The sequence below is a fragment of the Stenella coeruleoalba genome (genome assembly GCF_951394435.1).
Source record: "Stenella coeruleoalba genome assembly, chromosome: 10".
Taxonomy (NCBI): Eukaryota; Metazoa; Chordata; class Mammalia; order Artiodactyla; family Delphinidae; genus Stenella; species Stenella coeruleoalba.
The window spans coordinates 81,953,572-81,976,784 of NC_137156.1; the positions used below are offsets into that span (position 1 = coordinate 81,953,572).

The 23,213-nt window shown below is 40.6% G+C and overlaps 1 protein-coding gene across 1 annotated transcript in view; it reads right to left on the reverse strand.

Moving 5' to 3' along the window:
• Positions 1-16,162, reverse strand: part of LOC307193288 (uncharacterized protein) — a 365,942-nt gene extending 349,780 nt beyond the window's left edge. Inside the window, exon 1 of the transcript XR_013830271.1 lies at positions 16,106-16,162. The gene's annotated coding sequence lies outside the window, so the exon portion shown is untranslated. The remainder of the gene's footprint in view (positions 1-16,105) is intronic.
• Positions 16,163-23,213: the final 7,051 nt, after the last annotated feature.

Here is a 23,213-nt window from a genome sequence, read left to right on the forward strand (position 1 = left end):
AACAAGCACATATTTAGTGCTCCAAAAAACATTCTGTTTTTGCCGTACATGGGCCTCTCACTGTTGTGGCCTCTCCCGCTGCGGAGCACAAGCTCCGGACATGCAGGCCCAGCAGCCATGGCTCACGGGCCCAGCCGCTCCGCGGCATGCGGGATCCTCCTGGACCGGGGCACGAACCCGCGTCCCCTGCATCAGCAGGCGGACCCCCAACCACCGCGCCACCAGGGAAGGCCCTCCAAAAAACATTTTTTTCTGAATGAATGAGCAGCACAGGCAGTAGGTATCATGGGATTCAGGGGAAGAGACCTGTGTGAATGGAGAGGTCCTCAAAGGCACCATGGAGGAGGGGAGATGTCATATGAGCCTTAAAGTACATAGGGTTAGGTGGGCTTATTAAATTTATTGTCTTATTTATTCAGTGCCTCCTACATGCCGGGTACTGGCAGGGAGGGGAGTGCAAAAAGCAAATCCATCGCTGATCTAGGATGATCCTGAGAGTTTCACTCAGAGGCTAAAAGCCAGCCCTGTCTGCCAAACATCGCTTAGCATTCAAGACATGTACGGAAAAGCAAAAGAGCGAAATAATCAAGAAAAAGTCAGTAGTCCGAAAGCAGATGGCGTAGTGGTAGAGAAGGAGAGGGTACAACGTTTCTTTCTCGCCTGCCATTTCCTTTCATTTCTTGCTAAACATGGTTCAGAAGTCCTGGGAAAGGAGTGGAAATGCAGACAAACAGAAACGCCGCCCGCTTTGTCACTGCGTGCCGAAGGGATTGCCTTGGCCTTTGTTTTCCAGCCTGGAGGCTGGTTACACATTAGGCACGGTCATCTGACCTTCACTGTCAGTCTAATGCTAAACCTCGCTGCCCTCTCTTCTCTTCCAACCCATTTCCAGCTGCCACCACTGCGAAGTCAACAAACACCGCCACCAACACCCACCCCTCCACACACACACAGACGTCTGAGTTCCTGAGAAATGAACTTGTTTGTTCATCATTTCTCTTGCAAATCTAAAAATCACCCTGGTGGCTATAGGCTTTGGCGAGAGTCAGGAGGTTAACTGCGAGGCCAGAAAAACAGACACTGGGAGGAGGTCTGAAATCTTTCCACCACCTGCTCTTTAAGTAGGAGAGCCAGCTGCCAGGTGACGGGTCTCTGACGGTGGGAATCTCACCCTTCTCACTGTTTTTGGCAGCTCAAAGTGTTATCTGGCACCTTAGTTGCATCAATTTAGTGCACATTATTATTTCATGTTGCTGGACTCATGTTTTGAAAAAAACACAAACACGTGTGTGTGTACATATATGTACATATACCCTTTGACTGCACTGCCTCCGTTGGTTGGCTTTACTCGGAAACCCGGTAAATTCAGCAAGCCTCTGTGACATACAGGTAGGGCTCTGAGCTTCAGAGTCCACAGACCTTGACTGAATCCAAGTTTCTCTGTGCACTACAAGCGGTTACACCATCTACGTTCCTGTCTATGTACTGGGGGATGTCAAAACATCCCTCACAGTGTTATTCTGACAATTAGATGGGATCATCTGATGTGTTACTCAGTTTCTGAGGTATTGTGCATATTAATAAAAGTTAGGTGTAAGGATTCTCCTTGTTTCCCAGTCTGGAGTTTGACCTCAAATTAATCCTCTCAGTCTAGGTTTCTTTCTCATTTAGTCTAACTGTTTAGGTCGAACACCTTAGAGCAGGATTTCTCAATGTACTGACATTTCGGACCAGACAATCCTTTGTTATGGCGGCACGTCCTGTGCCTTGTATTAGCATTCGTAGCATCCCCGGCCTCCACCCACTAGACGGCAGTAGCAAAGTGCGTCCCCTCCCCAACCGTGACAACCAAAACTGTCTCCAGATATTGAGATATGTCCCCTTGGGGGCAAAAGCACCCCTGGTTGAGAACCGCTGTGTTAGAGTCCTTCTCGACTCCTCTCTTTTTTGCACACTTTCCCACCTGATCCATCAACAAACGCTGTTACTCTAAAGATGACCCTTTCTTATTCTCTCTGCTCTTACCTCCTTCATCCAAGCCACTGACGTTTCTCTTTGGCCTTAGTCTCCTTGCCAGTCTGCTCGTCCCCTAGCCCTCACCTCCGCTCTCATTCAGTTCCAAACACAGTGACCTCCTGGTAGCCCCTGCTACACAGCAGACAGGTTCCCACCTCTGCAGGGGCTGTTCCTTCTGTGGGAACTACTTTCCCTCCTGTCTTCTCCCTGTCTCAGCCCTACTGCTCAGATGTTACCCTGGAGATTAGGTCTTCCCAATCCACCCCAATTTCTGATACTTCTTATCCCCTCTATTTTCTCCAGAGCATTTTTCTCCATCTAATACTGTATATTTCATTTATTTTGTTTGCCTTTCTTCCCTACAATGTCACATCCATAGGGGTAGGTCTTTTGTATGCTGAATTACTGACTGTGTTCTCCAACTCCTGACCCTCAGGAGACACTCAAATAGCAGTTAAAGGAATGCATATACGTATTATCACCATTCGAAAGTTTTAAAAAATGGGGATAAAATGGACAACATAAAATTTACCATCTTAACCATTTTTTTTTTTTTTTTTTTTTTTTCTTTTTCCTCTGTATGCAGGCCTCTCGCTGTTGTGGCCTCTCCCATTGTGGAGCAACAGGCTCCGGACGCGCAGGCTCAGCGGCCACGGCTCACGGGCCCAGCCGCTCCGCGGCATGTGGGATCTTCCCGGACCGGGGCATGAACCTGTGTCCCCTGCATCGGCAGGCGGACTCTCAACCACTGCGCCACCAGGGAAGCCCCATCTTAACCATTTTTAAGTGTACAGTTCAGCAGTATTAAGTACATTCACACTGGTGTGCAATCCATCTCCAGAACACTTTGGATCTTGCAAAACTGAAACTCTCTATCCATTAAATAGTAACTCCCCATTCCCCCTTCTCCCCAGTTCCTCACAACCACTATTCTTTATGAATTTGACTACCTTAGGTACCTCTTATAAGTGGAATCACATTTCTATTTGTCTTTCTGCAACTGGCTTATTTAATGTAATATCCTCAAGGTTCATCCATGTGTCAGAATGTCCCTCCTTTTAAAGGCTGAATAATATTTCATGATATGTATATATCACATTTCAAAACTTCTATTCATCTATCAATGGACAGAAATGGAATTCTGGGATCAAAGAGTAATTCTATTTTTAATCTTTTGAGGAACTGCTGTATTGTTTTCCATAGTGGTTGCACCATTACATTCTCACCAACCGTGCACAAGGATTCTGATTTTTCCACCCTCTCGCCAACACTTGTTATTGTCTATTTTGATTTTCTTGGTTTTTTTTTTTTTTTGCTGTACGCGGGCCTCTCACTGTTGTGGCCTCTCTCGTTGCGGAGCACAGGCTCCAGACGCGCAGGCTCGGCGGCCGTGGCTCACTGGCCCAGCCACTCCGTGGCATGTGGGATCCTCTCAGACCGGGGCACGAACCCACACCCCCTGCATCGGCAGGCGGACTCTCAACCACTGCGCCACCAGGGAAGCCCTGTTTTGTTTTTGATGGTATCCATCTTAACTGGTGTGAGGTGGTATCTCATTGTGGGTTGGATTTGCATTTCCTTAATAATTAGTGATGTGGGGCATCTTTTCATGTGTATCATTGCTGTTTTTAACCTCTAGGGCCCTCATCAAAAGAGCCTATGGCTTATCCAGGCAGTGTCACATCAATATCCATCTCTCATACCTACTGTCTGTTCTCCCTTGGGGCTTTGAATCTCTGTTGCAGACTTTACACCACTGACTTTGGTGGTCAGTGAGGGAAGGGGCTACTCTTCTGCATTTGAGAACAAGATAGAAACCTGTGGATTAAAGTCCATTTTTGTCCTTCTCTCACTAACATCATTCTTTACGCTTCTGTAGGCAATTATCTCACAGCAAAGTTACAAGAGTAAACAATTAAATGTTCAAATTAGGACATTTATTGGTGAGACTTTCAGAAGCTCTCTGGGTGGATGACTCACTCAGCTGACTCACTTATGTAATTTTAATGTAACACTTGTCAATCAGATGTTTAACCTAGGACAAGGTTTCTTTCCCCTCTATTTCCATTTTTTTTCTTTTCAACCTTACAACATCTTAGCTTTAAAGAGTTATTTGCAGTCATTGACTTAATTTATCTTGTATATATGATCCACATTAATAACCCATATTTATTAGTAATTCAGTAAAATCTGGAACATGCTCATATGTATTCACTAGAAACCTAGCATAGATAAAGAATTAATGAAGAAATCTCATATCCTCATGATAAATTCTTTTCCATTTAGCATTGATGAGTTCCTCTAAGAGACTCCAAAATATTCCTCTAAGAAATATCAATTTTGGCATATAAAATTCTGGACTGAGCTGCCCTTTGAGAGCTTCTTCCAGTCAACACTTGCTCTTTCTTTATTATGGCCTTAAGGCTGTGTTGCAACAACGACCCAGTGGTGATTATACTGTCATATGACAATATAAATGTGCACATGTCCTAAGCCTCAGGGACACAGATGACTGACTGCCCAGAAAGTAGACGGTAACCTCATCTTTCCCTTGCTTTACTATATTCCATTTTACCTAACTTCTTCTTGAATTCCTCCTTTGGTTTCTCTATAAGCTGTTTTCTATTCTATGTGGCAGAGAGGTCCCTCCCAATTTCTTTCAGAGGTTTCTCTCCTTTTTTAACCTTTAAACATAGCTGTTCCTCAAGTCTCTTTGCTCAGTCTCCTGCTATGCCTTCTTGTCAATCCCATTCACCTCAAATTTCCATTTTCACCTCTCTTCATGAGACCCAAATCCATGCCACTGGCATGGCCTTTCCTGAGCTCCAGAAAGGAACCCCCAGCACTGGTCAGGAATCTTGTCAAAGCCACCACCTCTCGGTAAACCCAGTCTGCCCCTATACCTCCTTTCTGCTTATTGACTTAAGTATCCTACTCATCTCAGTTTACAAAACTGAAATATCTTTTCTACTTTCATTTCTGCTGTCAACAAGTAGCCAATACTTAAAGCATTTAAAGGAAAGAAAGATTATTTTGGGTTGGGGGACTCAGGGGAGGCTCCAAGGAAGAAGTGGCTTTGGGGCTGGCCTTTAAAAGATGTGGAGATTATGTCAGGTGGAGGTAAAGGATGGGGGAGAGTTTTCATAGGATGAAAGAGGCAAAGAGGCCATGTTTCAGGAGGAGGAGACTTAGCTGAACTGGCTAGAACGGAATGGAAGAAGAGATTAAGGTAGAAATCATGGAGAGTCATGAGTTTAGAGAAAGGAGTTTGATTTGAAGACAGAAACCCTGAGAACCCAGTAAACATTTCGCAGTTTGGAGTAACATCATTTGAATTTATAATCTGTTCTGTTGTATCCCGCTTTCTACCTTCCCTGGAGAAGGGTATCCATCCTTGGGCAATCCATCTCTCCCTCTCCCCTTGCCTCTCCCCCTCCCTCCCTCTCTCCCTCCTTCTTCCCTCTCTCCCTGATTCTTCTTTGTATTCTCCAGCATGTTACCCAGCACATTGGTATTCAGTAAATGTTTGATAAATGGATAAAGAAGATAGTGGCGCATATATAAAGGAGCAGTGAGCACAGACATTAAACTACTACAAAAAATACATGTTCCATTTAGTACTAGAATGTCTTTAGCTTTTAGGCTTTCCCTCTAACCATCCAATCCCTCATTTATCCATCCTCCTTTCTCTCACTCAGCTAACCAGTCCTGTTGACTTGTAGTATGTCAGATACAACGGACATAAAAGAATAAGGCCTCAGGAAGCTACTTATGGGAATCAACAAGACGTGTAAACAAACTCTGAAATATACTGCAAAGAAGGATTTGAGAGAAGAATGCCTAAAGTATATGGAAACACAGTGAAAAGAACAACGAGCTACCTGGAATGACATGTGAGTCACACAGATCATTCACTCAAAACATGTCACCTCCTATGTGCCAGTCACATAGCTGAAGGTATCCTGTGTGAGATGTACACCCTGTTCCTAAGACAAGACCTCTTTGATTTCAGTTTGATTCATAGAAAAATACTCTCATTGATTGGGCAACTGCCAATATCCCATAAATCCTCACATAAAGCCTTTATACAGACAAAGAAACTGAGATGCAGAGAAGAGAGGTAACTTGCCCAGTTGGAGTTGGGGTTGATTTTAAAGCTCATGCTCTGGTTACTACAGGATGCCTCTCAGAACAGTACAGAGAAGGATGTACGAAGTGTTATGAGAACTCAGAACAAGGGATACCTGGGGGGAAAATTAGGGAAATCTTCCTGTTAAAGATGGGGTTTTACAGCAGAAAAGCTACAGGAGGCCTGTTGTTATTTGCTCTAATGAAAAAATGTTTAATACCAAGCTCTAGTGACAGTATTTTTCACCTATCCTGATATGTACTTGAAGCAGCACATGGGTGCAATTTTACTGGTGTGTTCCATTTGAGTGCCCGAGGTTATATGTAGAAGTGATTTAGGGGTGACATTTCCAGAAGAATTTATTTGCCCCAACAAAAGTCTGTTGCATGAGGCCTCTTCTCTCCCATCCTAACCCAGTACCAAAAGTGCCAGGGGCTCAGAGTTCACTACATATTGTGAGTCAGGGCACTAAGGAAAAAAGGCTCATCTTTTTTCCTCGTCCAAGCATGGCTCAACTGGTATAAATCAATTTATTAGCACTGGGTTTGAGATCAGACATTTGAGCCTTTTGTGTACAAAAGGCAAGTCACAATATCTCCAGCCTGAATAATTCATGTTGTTTGTAATGGCTCTTTTAAGCCTTTCTGTTAAACTTGAAGATTAGCTTTTTTTTTTTTTTTTTTTTACTTCCTTAATCAAAGCTTATTTCGACTCAACTTTGAACAATTCCTCAAGCTGGATTGCTCCACTACTGGATTCAGTATTTTGGGCACTGGGAATCAGGTTGTCGCTGGTTCTTAGGCGTGCTGTATTATTCAGTGCCTTCGCAAACGATAAATAGGTTGAAAGCCTAGAAGGCTATTTTCTAATTTCTCAAGGGTCTCTTTACCACCTAGTTTTCTTTTCATCAAATGTTATTTACTGAGTAACTCCAATCAGCCACTTTGGTATTGCAGCTTGCTGTGATATTAGCAGATAATAAATGTCAGCATGGGGAGGGTAAGAGATCCCGGCCTCAGATGTAATAATATTGTGTGTTTGAAATTGACTCCACTTTCATCAGACTGAGTGTCACAGGGGGTGAGACCTTTACTCAGCCATCTTGATAAGATCCCAGGGGTCCCTGTTGGAATCGGTAGGATTTGCCATGTGTGCAAGAGAAGAAAAGATTTCAAAGATCTAAGAAACAAAGCAATCTCTTATTTGTCTTGGAAATCATATTATATTTTGTGTTTTACAGGCACATACACATATTAATGTGCAGTCTATCATACTGCACACATAGGAACAAAGATGTTAAATTAACATGTCACATAGAACCTAGCAGGAAAGAATCATTTCTACTTGGAAGGTAGGGAGATTAAAATGGGAAGTCACAGAGGGCAAATATGTAGAAGGCAAGTCAGAGTAGCCCCTTCTACACCATAGTAACCACTGTACATCAAACCAAGCAGTCTTCCATGCTGAGCTCAAATGCAGCTCAGAATCCTTCTCAACACAGTCGGCCAGGAAGCCACTGGTGATCTTCAGCTGTCATGCTAGAGAAAATTTTAGCCATTCCTGACCTCTTAGGGTAGTTATGTCCAAATGCAGGGACCGTTATAAGCAATCCAGGAGGCGGCCTTGGAGATATTCCCTATTAAACACAATAATAAAATAATCTAAAAAAAGGGGGTCCCTGCGATTATTTCAGAATTGGCAGAATGCCATGGTTCCTGTTGCAGTGGGTCTTCCATGACAGCTCAGTGCTAGTATCTTATCTCATTAATAGCTAGTTTACTGCATTGCCAACTAGTTTACTTCATTAACAGTTATTTTGCCTCCTTAATAGCAGGCTCGCACCTGCTTTGAAGTTTTTGGCCAAGATCTCTGTGTGGGCTCTCCTGACTTCAGTAGAGGTGTCTTTGACCTTTACTCCTCAGAGCTTCTAAATTTTGTATTAGTCCCTAACTCCTATCTCACATCTTTTATACCTGAAATACAAAGAATGGTTTCTGTTTCCCTGTGTGAACTGCAGGCAAAAAAGAGACACATTTTACCATTTTATAGTCTAAAAAACACAGGTGTTTTTCTATTCTTTTGAGCTCCAAATATGATAGCTCCGCATCCAGATGTTTATTTCTCTGTGCCTTTCGGTATGACATTTCCTAACAGTTATATAAAATCTATACTAAACACTACTGCTTCACATGTATTAAGACTTAACCTCACATAAAGATGTTTTAGCTCTCTGAGAGTTCAGGTAAGGAGTAGACAGTATCCCTGTTTTCCTTCTGACCTTGTGGTTTTCAGCATTTATGAAAAGCTGATTAAGAGAAGATTACAACTTATTTCAAACTAGTGCTAGAAGACATTTTATCATTCAAGTTAGTAATATCAAACGTCACCTTTATGGCCTCACTCAAAAAGGAATGAGGCAGAGAGAGGGACACACGTATTATCTTCAGTACTGTGGGTTTCCTCTAGCTGCTACCTGCAAATGAATGAGTGTCTGTTGTCAGCCTGGTATAAAATAGCCACCTTCCCACAACTTTGTCACACTATTTTATACGGTGTTTAATAGGGAATTAACCACTACCATCTTTCAAAGGTCTCTTCTGTTTCACAGAGAAGATCTCAGGGACTGTATCCACAATCTCTGTCCCCATATAGTTCTAGATTAGAGTTGGCCATCAAGAAGCACAAGTAATAAGATCTGGAAGATGAAAGAAAAGGAGAACTCTTTATTCCCTTGGGGTAGTGGTAGCCAGACATACGGTGTAGGAGGATGGGGCTAATCCTGATTTTCTGACGCTGGGCATTGCTCAAGCAGGCGCTCCTTCCCCAGAGTATGATGGTCCTTTTGGAGGTAGATATCTTGTGTCTTAGCTCAGAACTATGATGAGGTTCCCAAGGCCTCAGGGACCACCCACAGCTATTCCTCCCAGGTCAGTCCCTCTTGGGATACAGTGTGACTCAGGCCATCACCATATGCTGTCCCAGCAACCTGCTTCCCCTTCTAAGTAGCTGGAACCCACTTCTCACCATCTCTGGCTGACACCCCAAATGGATTCTCAGTGGACTCCAGACAGATGGGAGGAACATGCAATATCTTCTCCCAGTCCGTCTTCCAGAAGGCCTCAAGAAATCCAATTTTAACAGGAGTTCTGATCACATCAGTCTTCTGCGACTTCATTAACGTCTACTGATGTTAAGATAAAACAGAAGCATGAAATAGATGACTCTTCACAATCCTGGCTCCAGCCTATCTTTCTAGCTTTACCTTTGGTCACTCACTTGTTCCTCACCAATCATCTGTCTCTGTTCCAGCTTCAGGGAGCTACTGATCATCCCTGAACACCCGAATAGCAGAAGAAACTAAAATTAATGAGCATCTATGATGTGTCACTCTCTGTACCTGGACTTTGGTGTGTATTTCATTTAATCTACACGATCGACAAGCGCACTGAGGCTGAAACGTGTTAAGTGGCTTTTCCAAGCCTTGAGAGCCAGCAAGTGGTGAAGCTGCTGAGCAGGGTCCAGCCTTTCTGACACAGCGTGACCTCCAAGGTTCAGAGCTGCTACTGGCAAAGCCCTCCTCACAATGTTCTTTCCCACCTTTCTGCCTGGTAGAGGCCTCTGCTTTCTCAAAGCACAGGCTGGATTTTCACCTCCCCTCAACTCTTCCATGGCTACAGTCAACAGGGTTGGTCCCTTGTCTCCCTCAGAACCCAGAGCTCCTTCAATGCCTTGTTGTCACAGTTCTTATCACTTGCCATCCCTTTTACCTGCATTTGTGACCGTCTGTAATTACTAAGTGCAGGACATTTTGGGGACCAGGACTGAAGGTATATTATTCATACTGGATCCTTAGCTCTTGCACAGGGCCTGGTAAATTTAAGATGCTCTATCCTATTTGATGGAAGGAGGGAGGGAGGGAGGGTCGGAGGGAGGGAGGGAGGAATTTCTTAGACTGTCCCACCACCATCTATGGAATGGAAAAAAAATATGCTTTGCCTGGTAGGAAAGTCTCTAACCAGTACTATCTAGTCATGCCAAATAACGGGATGCGCCATATATACATGCAGGAATAAAAGATACTAGGAATAAAAAGATGGGCTAAAATGGCCGCAAAAAATAACATTTAATGAAAATACTATTAAAAATAGTGACAAGAAGTACATCAGGCCATAATGGTTCCAAAATTGACCTGGAACATAAAATACCCTGAATTAAGTTAAAAAAGCTTTAGCAGCAAAGATGAATTATTTTTATATAAGCAAAAAGATAAAATAAAGATGAGGAACCTGTGAAAACAGAAGACTAAGAGAAAGATTAACATGTAAGATCAACATGTAAGATCAAAGGTGACATCTCTAAAACTCTAGAGCTCAAATAAGAATTTTTAAAAGTGGATTATAGTGGTTATATATTATCTTTATGGTGATTGAGATTAACAAAAATTAGCAAAACTAACACAATTAGGGTCTAAAATTGTTATTTTCAGTGTTCTAATCTAGAATTAAAAGGGAAAATGAGACAATATTTTAACAGTTGTGTATTAGAAATACAAAGTGAATAAATAGTATTAATAAGATCTCACATGAAAGGTGTGGAATAAAATCACTTTTTTCTGAGGGCTGGAGTAAAATTTGTTTATTCTCCTCAACATAACGTGAGCCATGGTTTTAACAAAATTGGTTCAGTTTTCTCTGTGTATGTTTGTATAAAATACTATACCACTGCAAATCTAATTACTGTCAAATCGAAACATTAGAATGTAATTATTACATGGGTATCATCTAAATTTCAGTACTCTGTCTTTCCACTGCTTGCATTAAGCATAAAATAGAAACCAGCAATTCTCAGAGAAAAGCACAACTGTCAGTTTCAGAAGTTTATAAAACAGTGGTCCAGTAGTTAGAAAAAGGAAATGCTGTTGACCACAAAACAAGATCTATCTACGGAAGAACTTTAAGGTGATAATTTGTAAAGTTATTTTGCATTTAAAGAGTAAGAGAATCTAGGAAGATCATTTTAATCTTGCGTATATTTAATCAGTTGATTTCAAGAATCTTCATCTTAAAAGTACCGGAGCACAGAACAGGAATATGTTTACTGAGACACTAAGTCCCTGAGCTAATTACTATAAAATGAATGAGCTTGAAATATACAAAAGAAGAGGTCACAGTATTTTATCCAAAGAGAGTTCAAGAGCCTTTGTATAATGAACACAGCTTCTGACCTGAAGGCATTGGCATATGTGCAAAGATTATAAAATAAGTGCATTCAGAATGGCGAGTAAACTTCTCCACTTAACTGATTTTGTTCACTAAGACTAAACAAGACACTTGGTTTCAGGGGTGACGCCAACAAAACAATTACCAGGTAGTTAATGCTCCATTTTTGGAAGACATTCTGTTGCAAATTACTTCATTAGGAGTTAATTTGATGAGATCCAATCAGAACAGACTGGTTCAACAGGTCTTATTTGCAAACCTTTTTAATAAGGGATGTTGTAACACACTTTGCTATTGATATTTCACTTTAAAAATTCAGGATCTAGAGGGAAGATAATTATTTTAAATTCTAGTCACATATTCCTCTCAATACGTTCACTAAAATCCATCTTGAACACGAAATACCTACAGCTTTCTCCCTAGCAAACAAAGATTAGTGGCCGAAAAATAAGTGTTTTGAAATACAGGACGTGAAATCAGTTTGTATGATTTATGTTTCTAGAGCATTTCCAGTTTGTTCATTCAGTTCATATTTCTTGAGCACTTAGGATTCAGGAACTGTGTAGGACAGAGAACAGCGCAGTGAACGACGCAAATTTCACCTCTGTTCTCAAGGAGTTTATACAGTATAATGGGGAAGACAGATAGGAAATAATATTTGCACAAAAATATATTTCTTCCACAGAAGATGGTGAAAGAGAAAGCTCTCAAGGTTTGGAGCCAGACAAACCTGAAATCAGATCCTGCCTAGCAGTGAGCTTGTGACCACATTTTAGCATGCTTATTTTTTAGCAAAACAGAGAATTTTAGCAAAAATTCTCTATGGTGGGTTTTGTGAAACCCACCATAGAGAATTCTTCTCAAAACTAACTGGAATAATGTCTGGGAAAGACTGACAATTTACAGGTATACAAATCATTCTGTTTTCTCCCTTATTTGCATTTCTTATTCCTTGATATTCCATTCACCTAATACTGGCCATAAAAATCTGACAGCGAAAAACCCTTTTCCTCTATTAAATTTAACAAGTTATTTAATAAAAAATTCACTTCAAAACAAAAGCTAAAATAATTTTGTTAGTTAATGAAGAAGTTATCTCTATTGAGGATAAGTGTATATGGAATTTTGTTATCAAATTCCTAGCCTATTCTCAGTGTTCATCCAATTTCCTTACAATTTAAAACATAAAAAAAAAAGGAGTAACATTTTTACTGCCTTAGGGAAAACTAGATTTTATTTTCAAAACAACAAAGCTCACAGAAAGCAAAGAATAAAGTACACACACTCTAAGCTATTTCCTCTTAGGTATAAGAAAACCAAGTTCATGGAATTAAAATCAAACGCAGTTAAGGCAATTATCAGTAGTTTATAGAATAACACAATTTTTTTGCTTACCGGGGTTGTTGGGTAAAATATTAAACTTCATTGGAAGTGTTCATGCATATTAAAATTTATTTAGCGTTTTTCTTTTAACTATATTTTTAAGACACTAGGTAGAAGACTTGATCTTGTATGTGACGTTATGAAGAATGACAACCGTACTCTTCATGTACCGATGGTGCATTTTTAAACCCTGTAGATTTAACTCTGAGTATCTGAATTTATTATAGTTCATTTTAATATGACCTTCCTCGGAAGGTTTAGCATTTTGCTTATCATCTAAAATTCTGATGAGGAAAAGAATCTTGCTGCCTCTTCTACTTGAGACGAAAAAAAAAGAAAACAGATGTCATAACTTCAGATTAATAGCACCTTGCTGTACGAAGGGAACTTCAACCAAATTCCCTTATTATACTGATGAGAAAACTCAGGTGGTTTAAGGTCCTATTTCAAGTAAGTATCAGAATCCAGATTGGAATGCGGCCTATGTGTGCGTGCGTGCAGGGATGGGGGGAGGGGTAGGGTCCACACGTGCCTGCAACCTTGTGTTTCCCTCTATATTGAGGGCAAATTAAACTCTTCAAAATGTCTGCTTTACTTAAGGTTGGAAAGGAGAATTTTACTATTTATCTCAAAGTAGTTTTGAATCCAAGTTTTAGAGTTCACACATGGGCCTCCAGCATTCCATGACCATTTAAAAATGTTATCTTATATCATTTTCATTATTTTCAAACAATAAGTAAAGGAACAAATCACATGAACTAAATGTATTAGACACCAGAGTTTAACACATTCAAAACCTCTCAGAGACAAATATTTGCTGCTTAGTTAACTTGCTTTTCGGGAGAACTTGGAATAAAGCATGGGCACAAAGCAAATGACACCAGGGACCACGGAGGTAATGTGAGGCACTAAAGGCAGTCAGGAGGCAGTTGCACCTCATCCACGCAGCTGATTGTTGCCTGAGGAGACACTGAGCCCATGTTGGCCACATCCTAATTCTCTCCAGTCAAGCATAGACTCCATGTCTTCAGGAAATTATGAAAACAGACCAAAAAAGTAACTAGTTAAGGATCCAACCAGTGACTGCCTTCATCATCACCTGCTCTAATTCACTGAGTTACTAACGATAAGGTGAAAGGGCAAGTCAAATGAAAGAGAACAGAACGATCCAGAACCTCCTGGGAATGAATGCATCGCCCTCATTTAAATGTTTCATCACCACCTGCAAGTACTGAAGTCAAAAAAGTTCAATCTGCATCTGTCAAGTAGAGATTAACAATACCGCCTCACAGGATTGAGTGCAAATTAAATGAGATAATACACACCGATACTATGGCAGAGGGCCACGCATCTAGTAAACCTCTCTTATTATCAATACTACCATCATCATTTATTTGGGGACTGTTTCTTTAGGGCCATGTTGAATTGAGGCAGTGCATGCAATAACCCCATATAGCAAACAGGTGAATGCATTCTATAAGAAAAAACTAATCCCAAATTCATATATATTTTTGTCTTTTAATACAAATATATCAAATCGTTCTATAAAATGATTTATCTTCAATGTACTTATAAGTAAAAAATTACTGTTCTTATAAATACAATGCGCATCTAATAAAAATCACAATATATCCACAGGAAGAGAAATAATTACACCATGACATTTCCCCAACACAGATTGAATATCCTTTCCAGCTGCAGTCATTTATGTAGTACTCAGCATAATCTGCAGGAATCCTTGAAAACTACAACTGCTGTTGGTCCTCCTAGAATCTAGGAAGGCTATCATTTTTAGATTAACTTTCTGGAGACATATGCATATGGTTTTAAAATTTTCTTCAACATCAAATTTTAATAATTTGGGAAGCTTTTCTTCCCCGCCCCCAGACTACAGATAACCATCTGTTTCAATAAAGTTGTTCAGTAAAATTGTTTCCACTTGTAAGAAGTGAGATTTGTTAACATTCGAAGATCAACAGCCCATTAGGATTTTCTGTTTCAACCAGACTCTCAAACCCATTGTGCTCTGTGGGGTAACCAGAAAAGGCACTAGCATATTTCAAGGAGTTTATAGCCAAGACAGGAAAGTGAGGTGAAAATTCCAAAGATATCTTTAAAGCTACTATAAATTTAAGCTTGTGCATAAAATAGTTCATTGTAATAGTAAGTTAACTGAACCAATTTAAAACGACTTTGAAAAAATGGATTCAAATATAAGGACTTATATAGTGCTTTTGCTATTTACATCCCAACACATTTGTAACTTTATAGGCATAGTTCCTGAATAAATACGAATAAGTAACAGTAATCATACAGAGATAAACCTTTTCTTTTGCAAAGCTCAAATGTCAAGGAAACAAGCCTCCGGAAACCTGCATAACACACACAACACTCAGAAGCTAGGGGAGACTCCAGGAAAATAAAACCGGGAAGTTAAGGGCTCTTCTGTATCTGTACACAGGAACAACAGCTATATTCTCATTATTTCTCCCAAGGAAGCTCTAAAGTGCAGAGCATCATCTTTTTCCTCAGAATGTTCACTAAACCCGGTTTCTAAGACTGAAGGCCAAAGTTCAAAAATTGCTCTGGAGCTTTCCAACTTCATTTTTGTCAAACCAAATACTTATTGTATAAAAAGGACCGATTTCTGAGAAGCCAGACGACAGGGACCACAGGCGGGATTCTACTAAAGGAGCCTGCATCGTATCGTCAAAGGGCCGACTCAAAAACTGAAATTGATTCCAAGAAGTTCATATTCATACAAATATATCTGAAACCCACCGCGGTTTACTTTTATTTCTCCACGCACTGGAGTATCAAAACTCATCTTCCGAAACATCAAGACGTTGCCAAATTTCAAAAGAAGTGAAAAGCACCGGGAGATGACTAGCCTTTCATGTACCACAAAGAATACGCCTTGCAACACATAACTGGATTCCTAGCCCACAGAAGAGAGAATAACATCAAAAAAGGCGCGACCTTTCATCGCGAGCAGCGCTACATGGCAGAAGACAGTCGGGTAGGCGGCCAGGCTCTCCCGCCAGCTCTCATCCGAGCTGAGGCCTCACCCTCACCTTCTCTTTGGTCTCAAAGACAAGCCTTTCAGCTGACCAGAGTTCCAGCAGCGGCCTCTTCACCAACGGGACACTGCTGTGAGCTAAAGAGTACTCTTGGCAACTTTCATTGCATCTTATTCGGCTGGTGGGGATTAAGCCAGCAGTGAGGGGACCTAGCCAGACCGCCCTTTTCCTCCGTCTAGCACATCACGTGTCACCACACAGGGCCGCCTCAGTAAGAGAAACACACCCAGAGAGCAGTTGGGGTCCCCTTCCCCCCTAAAAAACGCTGAATTACTTACAAATGCAGAATCTCCGGAGGAAGAGTGGAGACGGTTCCTGCTCTCTGGAACGCCGCCTGCTGGAATGGGCTTCAGCTGAAACCTCTTTGAGAAGCTTGATTGGAAGGCGCACGTGGGGGAGGCGCACGGGTGTGGTGTGTGCTGGGATGGTATTGTTGGGATCAGCTTTTGGCGGTAGTCACAAACCTGGAAGATGTTTTTCTAGGCATCAAGCTTCAGTAGCCACCCAAGTCCTCTAAGCCTCATTTTCTTTGTTTCAAAAATGAGGATAATAACATTACCTATTTAAAGGGTTGTTGTGAGGAGTAAACGAGAGAGGTGACCGTGAAAAGCGCTTTGTCAATAACGTGCTCAAGTGTGAACTCTGGGTGTGCCCACCATCCAATGCCACAGGGAATGCGAGGGGTTGACAAAACAAGGACCCACCAACATTATCATCCTTATTGTTATTAACATTCTCTTCGTGTCCTCTGTGCTTCATCTAAACCAGCTGACTTGGCGCTTTTGCCGGCACGCCCTGTAATTTCTCCCCTCTCTTCAGAATCCACAGCTCTTGCTAGGGAGTCACATAAGGGTGAGGCTGAAATCTGCCTCTGCCGTTTACCAGCTATGTAACTTCGGGCAACTGGTTTCATTTCTCTGAGCCTCGATTTCCCCACAGGAAAAACAAGGATAGTGAGAGCATTTCTCTCCATAGGTTATTTATGAGCATGGGATGCCATACGGTCTGATGCAGAGTAAGAATTCACCAGACATTCTTAGTAATAAAAATTAGTATCAGTATTCACTTTGCTTGGCATATCCTCTCCATCTAAAACCTACTCTTTCTTTAAGGCTCAGTTTAAAAATCTCTTCCACTTGTCCACACATTTAGTCTCTCATGTAACATATATTTTTATGTCTCTTTCATGCTCTTGGGGATTAAGAAATGACTTGGACTTAGCTCCTGGTATCAAGGAGCTCCTAGCATGGGAGCCGAAACAAGTCAAGTGGACATTGCTCTTCGTGTATTGTAGTGTTAAGTGGCCAAAGAAGCATTCATTTTACAGGTGGTGTTAATTTCACCCAGGAAGAATCTAGGAAGGGAGAAGATGTGTACCATTGTGATGAGAAGCATGGAGTGCTGTGTTAGATCTGAGTTAAATCTCCACCTTGCCGCTTGTCAGCTAGCTCACTTTGGATGAATTACGATATTCTCTCTGAACGTCACTTTATGCTTCTGTAATATAGGGATAACTGTAGAACTTACGTGATCGAGGGTGAAGATTAATACGAAGATCCACTTAAAATGCTACAGGAATTTTAATAAAGGTTAGCTATTATTAGTAGTAGTGGTATTAACACAGGTAATATCATCATCAAGACTTAGTGATGGAGATACTGAATATGGTTCTTGAATTATGAGGTGGATTGGAATACAAGGCTGGGGAAAGGAAATGAGGCAAGAAGAAAAACTTGGAAGTGAGAAAGCAGGGTAAGTTTGCAGGCATCTGAGAGAGGCTCACTTTGGCCTCCTCAAACACTGAAATGTGTTGTTAGGGTGACCACCTGTCCTGGTTTGCCTGGGACTGAGGTGCTCTCCAGGGAAGCAGGACTCTCAATACTAACATGGGTAAGTCCTGGGAAAACCAGGATGAATTGATGACCCCACACTTAGAGGATGGTGGCCTAGCAAACCAGGGTCTTCAAGGCCATGTCAAGGGGTTTTCGCTGTATTTGTAGGCAACAGGGAGCTCTTGAAAGTTCTTGAGTAGGGGAGTAACTGTTCAGAAGTGTGTTTCGGTCAGTCTACAAAATGAAGTCTTTATCTCCTCTCCCTTACCAAATCAGTCTCCTCATGGCTCCTCCCACAGTCCTTTATTTGTCTGCCTTCTAGCATTTATCACGTTATCTGTATTAAAGATCTCTGTGTGTGTGCATCCTCATAATTTTACAATGTAATCTCCTTGATATCAAGTTTGGATCTTCACGTTATCTTATATGTAAGCTCAGCATGTATTCAGTTGAATTGATTAAAACCTATGACTCTGTACAGTATTAATCGACATTTACTATTCGTCTCAGTTCAAAATTGAACATCAGTTTTCTGTGTGCTTAGTAATTATTCTTCTGGTGACACATAAGGTCAGTCTACTAAAACATTGATTGGCAAATCTGCACACACAATAATCCTCTGTAAAATGTAAAGGAGCATTCTTCCCCTCTCTGTTAAAATTTTGAAATGAAGAAGTTTTTCTTATTCATTAATTTATTCATTCATTCAACCAGCAAATGCATCTTAGTGTACTATGTGTTGGTTCCTAGCCTGTGGCCTCGGATACAAATAAGGAATTGGGGTTCCCCACCTTATTAAGTAGCCAGTTAAATCCCTATAAGGCAGAGCAACACAGTAGAGTTTATGTGCACAGTTCAAGTCAGCTTAAGGTCATTTTTAAATGCTTGACCACCCTCATGGAAAGGCCTGTTTTAAGTACTGCCAAATCAACAAATCAAGGAAAAAGCATTAATTTATTTCTATGCATAAGGAACTGTGGAGGAAACCAAGATATACTAGCCAGTGAGATACTATAGCAAGGCAGCTTTAGAACACAGGTTCTAGGGTCAGAAAGACATGGATTCATATTACAGCTCTGCATCCCACTTACTTACCTTTGACATGATATTAACCACTCTAACCCTCAGTTTCTTCACATTCAAAATGGGAACAAAATAGTATCTGCCTCATAGGGTTGTGAGAAGAATAAAACGAGATTGCTCATGTGAGGCACTTAGCGCTGTGAATACGTTTTATGCAAGGAATATGTTCCTCAAGCCCTCAGATCATCTAAGACTGACCCAGGTAAAGGATGGAGGGCATTTCTATCTACTGGCCACAGAGGGGCTTCCTTGTAGCTAGTTCATTCATTCATTCACACAGTTTATAATCACTTGGCTGACCATGCTTTGAAATTATGGGATTCTTGACACATTTTGGGTTGGGTTGGGTTGGGTTGGGTTTAGTTCCTGGGATGCAGACTCTGGGTGGACATGAGCATTTGAGAGGTTTGTTAAGGAATGGTGTCAGAACCAATACAAGAAGGGAAGGATGCCGTATTAAGAAGTCCCCAATCAACCCTCCAGGATGCTCTGAAGCTGAGATGGCTCTTCTAGGTCGTCCAATGTTGGGGCTTTCATTCCCCTGTTGTAACCAGTCCTTGGAGGGAAGAGCGTATGGTCTTCGGTAGGGCAGCTCTCTTCAGATGAGGTGATCTCCGGAGAGACACTGATCTGAGGTCTGTCAGCCCATTTCACTCCCAGCAAGCGGGTGAATTAAGTCCTGAAGTGGGGCTCTTGGCAGTGTAGCAGCCCATCCACTACAGGAGTGATTGCCATGATTTCAGATGTTGTACAGTAAGTGAAAGGTTATGTTTTTAAGTGACATAACTTCAAAACTATATACATTGCTACCTTACTGTGTGTGTTCCCTGTTACTACTATTATGTTACTTTTAGCTACTTCTTAATTTCTTATCTACTTTCGGTGTCTATCTTGTAGCATTTTGGTGAAGACTAAAAATCACATAATGTATGTAAGGTACTTTGCAAAGTTCCTGGCATGAAGCAAATGTCTGGTATGTGTTAGCTGTTTTTTTTTTTTTTAATTTTATTAAGAGAAGGTCTAGGAATATACAAGGACTCAGTAATAAGCGGAGAAAAGGAAACTATGTTAGAATTCTAAAACTTACAGACTGACTTAAAGCACTGAGCATGTCACTGGCAAAGTTTACATTATGGTATGTGACTAGTGGGTGTCTTGGTCTAGACTTATGTCAACCTTAAATAAAGGTTTGGGTTTTGGCACCTAGTAGGAAGTCTCAGCCAGACTGAACATTCTTCACTCCCTCTTATGAGAAGGTAATTTGAGAATGTTAGAATGACACTCTTGTCCCTTTGGGGAATGAACATGGAAATAATGATAACAGGGAAGGGATAGAACCAAGATCTAATAAAGGATCTAAATTCAAGATACAGGGTATTTCTCTCTCAACTAGGTCATCATACCATTTTTTGCTTCATCTTAATTATCTCACTTGAATCCTTAGAACATGTGTTTCTCTTAGGCAGAGACCAAAATTCTGTAACTGCTTTTTAATTTACTGAACATAGTAACAGCACTAATGGACAGAATGATGATCTCCCTTTTGACTGTCTTAGTAAGGGGCATGGTTATTTTCTTTAAGTATATTTCACGTACCTATTTGTAAAGGTGACTTCAAAACAAAGCCTTTCGACTGTTGTCTTACTCCTACCCCCACCCCTAAAATAGGGTTCAAATGCTTATTTGGGGATCGGGAACCATGTCCTATTCTGATTTTGTTTCATTTTATTCTGTTTTGTTTTTACCTCCACAAGTACCTAGAGCAGTGCCTAGAATGCAGTGCGTGCTCAGTAAAAATTTGTTGAATGAATGAATGAATTGCAGAGCTGGGAAAGACACAGAGATGACACAGTCCTCATTTTAGAATCCTGTTCAGACAGATGGAGCCATATGTGGGAGGCTGCTGAGCTCTTTCAGTCAGAGCAAGGACCCAGGTCTCGGAACTTTCCACTGCAACACATTTCTGCATTTTGTACTCTGAGAAGCCAAGGAAATCTGCTCACAGCATTGCTGGACAGTTATGCCCACCCAGGGCATTCCTTTTCTTAGAGCTATTGCTTCTCCAAAGCTAGATGTAAAACAGAGCACGCTTTCCTCATTCCAAGCCCATAAAATAATGTTATCACGTCGCAATTACCTTCACGCCTTTTTTTCTTTCATATCTTTGGGAATCCTCCTTTTCTTTGTAGGATGTGTCAGATGCCTTCTTTGATCATTCCTCGTAGTTCTGAGGTTCCTCTTAATTATCTAATTAATTCCACAAATTTGGAATAGATCTAGATCCTACATTAGAAAGAGAAATGAGTACAAGAACAAGTTTAAGAGATGTAAATCTTTAGGAAATTTATTCTAAAAATCTATATACTCATCTTCAATAGAGAAAAATAGTTTTTGAAAATCTTCTATGATCTCACCACCCTAACACAGGAATAATAATAGCATTCTGGTGAGTTTATTCACAGTATTTTTATCTTAGACATATTTTCCCATGGTTATTATCAGAGTGCACTGCACTAACATCAGCAAATTCGACTTATCTACTCAACATTATATGATTAGCATTTCCATTTTTTAAGTTAACCTTTATATAATGTTTACTGGTTGTACAATGTTCCCTTACAGGCCCGCATCACAACTGACTTAATAGTTTTTCTAAAGGTGGACATGAATGCTTTTTTCCAGTCATTTGATATTATCAATCGAGTAGGAATGAGTATGTGGTGTCACATAGCTTTTCCATGTTTTGGGGATCAACTAATGCTCTCTAACCCAGAGTTTCTCAATCTCCAGCACTTTTGACATTTGGGACCAGATAATTCTTTGCTGTGGGAGGCTGTCCTGAGCATGGTGGTGTTACCTGAAAACTGGGTTCACCTCTTGGTGGATGTCGAGCCCCCAAAAGACACAACCAAGCCAAAGAGTGGGAGAAGGAGGATTTATTGCTTGCAGCAAGAAAGGAGAACACTGGGGACCCTTCCCAAGCAGGGTCTCTCCAAACAGCAAAATTGAGGAAGATTTAAGTTAAGGGTACCTGCATGTTCATGAAGGAGCCTGAGCTGAGAAGAATTGAGCATAGAATTAGGGCAAAGGTCAACAGAGTCCATGCTTTAGTTGATTGGAGTCAGGAGGGTCAGAAAAGGTCAACATCATCATCCCTTTTGTTCCAATTGATCTAGTGGTTGAGCACCTGAGGGGGTTTAAATTCTGCAAAACAGCTCAAAAATGTAATCTTTACCATTGGGGGGAAAAAAACCTGGGAGTCTTTATTATCTGATTTATTATCTTTGCTATTGTTCCTTCTCTTGCCCTTGACCCTTCAGGTCATTATTACTGAGACCTATTCAAGGACAACCATTGTGGGCAGGCTTAGATCACAAATGGCTTAGGCCTAAAATGGCCTCTCTTACGTCAGAAAGCTATATCTGGTTCTTTTCCTCTGGAGACTCCCTACCCTGTCTGCTTAGAGTCAGATATTTAGCAGCATCCCTGGCCTTCGTCTACTAGATGCCAGCAGCACTCCCTAGTAATTACTTTAAATCTAGAAGAACTAAACTGTTCTAAATTAAAGTTTTTCAGATTATTAAAATAATATAAAATATTAAAAATTTACATAAAATTATATAAAAATATTATATTAAAACATTAAATATAATATTTAATATATAATATTTAACTATATAAATATTATATTAACTTAATTTTTAAAATATTTTAAAATGCCCTATTTATATTAAAAATATGTACCAACTTAAATATAAGGAAAGAAAGAAAAAGACCATGTAAACACTAGTTAAAAAGAAACCCATGTGGGTTTCCTTGGTGGTGCAGTGGTTGGGAATCTTCTGCCCATGCGGGGGACACGGGTTCGAGCCCTGGTCCGGGAAGATCCCACATGCCGCGGAGCAACAAAGCCCATGCTCCACAATTTCTGAGCTTGAGCTCTAGAGCCTTTGTGCCACAACTACTGAGCCCACGTGCCAGAGCCCGTGCCGTGCAACAAGAGAAGCCACCGCAATGAGAAGCCCACCCACTGCAACTTAGTCCCCGCTCACCGCAACTAGAGAAAGCCCACGCACAGCAACAAAGATGCAAGCAGCCAAAAATAAATAAATAAAATAAACTTATTTTAAAAAAAAAGAAACCCATGTGGCTTTCTTAATATCCAACAAAATAGACTTTAACACGAAATACTAAAAAGTTCATACTAAAACATGGAATGTCACTTTGTAATGAAAAAAGTTGAATTTTCTGGAAAGATAAAATAATTAACTAGTATGTACCCACAAATATGGCAAAAGACATATCAATCAAATTTATTAAAAATATTTGTTATAAATCTATTCAAGCTTTCATATACATATAATATATATACGTATATGTTGACAAAAAATTAATCGATTGATCTAAGAAAGGAATGGAAAATTTTATACAAGCCAAATTTGAGGATTATAATCCAGGAAGAACATCTCAG